This window comes from Heterodontus francisci, chromosome 5, assembly GCF_036365525.1.
Source record: "Heterodontus francisci isolate sHetFra1 chromosome 5, sHetFra1.hap1, whole genome shotgun sequence".
Classification (NCBI taxonomy): Eukaryota; Metazoa; Chordata; class Chondrichthyes; order Heterodontiformes; family Heterodontidae; genus Heterodontus; species Heterodontus francisci.
In genome coordinates, this window is record NC_090375.1 from 65,542,316 (window position 1) to 65,544,708 (window position 2,393).

Genomic DNA, 2,393 nt, shown 5'->3' on the forward strand with positions numbered 1-2,393 from the left:
ACTCATGATAGGTACAAGGAATATGCAGGGCTCTGTAGCTCAGGAAGGATATATTGACCTTGGAGGAGGTACAACACAGGTTCACCAGAATAATACTGAGCCTAATAGGGTTTTCTTGAGCATAGGAGATTATGGGGTGAGCCATGTTCTTTGGGAACTGGGCTGACTGATCCTTTGTCCCCTTCACCGTCAGGTCAGATTACCTGAAGGTGCTGGGGATATGGTTCGGAAGGGCCGGGGCGTGCACCAAAACATGGGAGGAGCGAGTAGCCAAGGTACGACAAAAGTTGGGCATGTGGGGGCAGCGATCTCTCTCCATTGTGGGTAAGAACCTGGTCATCAGGTGCGAGGCGCTCACGTTGTTGCTCTACGTGGCGCAGGTCTGGCCCATACCCCACTCCTGCGCCGTGGCAGTCACCCGAGCCATTTTCCGCTTCGTCTGGGGATCTAAAATGGACCAGGTCCGGAGGGACACGATGTTCAAATCTCTGGACATGGGCGGGAAAAATGTACCCAACGTGGCCCTCATCCTGATGACCACCTTCGTGTGCGGCTGCATCAAGCTATGTGTAGATCCCCAGTACGCAAACTCCAAGTGTCACTACGTGCTGAGGTTCTATCTGTCCCCGGTGTTGCGAAGGATGGGCCTGGTCACATTGCCGCGGAACGCTCCGTGCAGTTGGGCGGCGCCGTACCACCTATCCTTCGTGGAGCAGTTTCTGCGGAAAAACACCTTTGACCACCGGTCCATCAGGCAGTGGTCTGCACGGAATGTCCTCAAGGCCCTACGGGAAAAGGAAACGGTGGATCCTGTCGGATGGTTCCCCGAGCAGACCGTCAAAGTCATTTGGCGGAATGCCTCATCACCAGAACTTTCAAACAAGCACCAAGACGTAGCTTGGCTGGTGGTGAGAAGGGCCCTCCCCGTCAGATCCTTCATGCACACCCGAAGTCTCGCCCCCTCCGCACAGTGCCCCCGCGTTGGCTGTGGTGGGGAAGAGACGGTCGCCCACCTCCTCCTGGAATGTGCCTTTGCAAAGCAGGTGTGGAAAGAGATGCAGTGGTTTTTGTCAAGGTTCATCCCAAGCAGCTCTGTAACACAGGAGTCTGTGCTCTACGGGCTGTTCCCAGGGACGCACACCGAGACAAACATCAACTGCTGCTGGAGGACTATCAATTCGGTGAAAGGCGCCCTTTGGTCTGCCCGAAACTTGCTGGTCTTCCAGCGCAAAGAGTTGTCCACCACCGAATGTTGCAGACTGGCACATTCCAAGGTCCAGGACTACGTGCTGAGGGACGCACTAAAGCTTGGGGCAGCCGCAGCAAAGGCTCAATGGGGAAAGACCACAGTGTAAGGTTCCCCCACCAAGCTGGACTGAGGGGCTGGAACCATGGGAAGCCCCTCGAACTGTATCGTTAATATTCTCAATTGCTGTAAATGTAAAACTGTAATTGACATGACAATTGTGAAACGGAAGGGTTGGGAAGAAACTCATGACATTATTGAAAGAAACTGATCTCTTTTGCAATGTTTGTATTTTTTCGTGCTGTTTGGAAACTGTTTGGCAATGTAATTTTTACAGATGTTTATGAATAAAGTATATTTTGGAAATAAAAAAAAAAAAAAAAATAAAAATTCAGGTGTTTAAAATCGCTTCTCGGCCTTTTGGCTAAGATCAAGTGTAGTATCTGTTCTTATCAGTACTTACTTGGCAGAGAAGAAACCATGATCACTGGATTTTGATCCTGGGTAGGCTTTGAGTAAAATGGCTATAACCAATCTTCGAGCTTCAGGCCAGGGAGTGCGGAATACCGTTCGGGCGGTGGTGAAGGACAAGGAAGGAGATGCACCAGTCGATCGCACCTTCTTCATCAAGAAAATCCTCATCGATTGCTGTGGATTTCAAGCTACGGACGTCTTCTGCCTGCAGGATTTCCCCAGCAGTGGATATTTCGACGTGACATTCAAGAATGTGGCAGGATGCATCAAGTTCCTGAAGGCGTTCAAGGAGAAAGGGGACCAGGCGCCACTGTCAATTCTCACGTGGAGCTGCTCTTCACGCTTCCGTCACAACGTGACCGGGTGGTGACAATTCACCTCTACAACCCCCATGTCCCTGTGGTGGATGTACTCACCTTTCTCGCCAGGTACGTCAAGGTGGCTGGCAGCAGCACTGGTGTCAAGGACCCATTTGGGATTTGGACCAGCAAGCGGCAAGTCAAGGTGACCTTGAAGGTCGATGCCAATGGAGCCATTATCCACCCTCCCTCCAGCTTCGCTATCGGGGGAAGTCGAGGCTTCTTGGTTTACGCTGGGCAGCCCAGGGTTTGTCGCACCTGTGGTAAATCTGGTCACGTGGCAGCCAACTGCAGCACGGTTGCTTGCAAGAACT

The 2,393-nt window shown here is 51.9% G+C and overlaps 1 pseudogene; it reads left to right on the forward strand.

Annotated features, from left to right (window-relative positions):
* The first annotated feature begins 1,650 nt into the window (after positions 1-1,650).
* On the forward strand, positions 1,651-1,781 carry LOC137370346 (U2 spliceosomal RNA; annotated as a pseudogene).
* Positions 1,782-2,393: the final 612 nt, after the last annotated feature.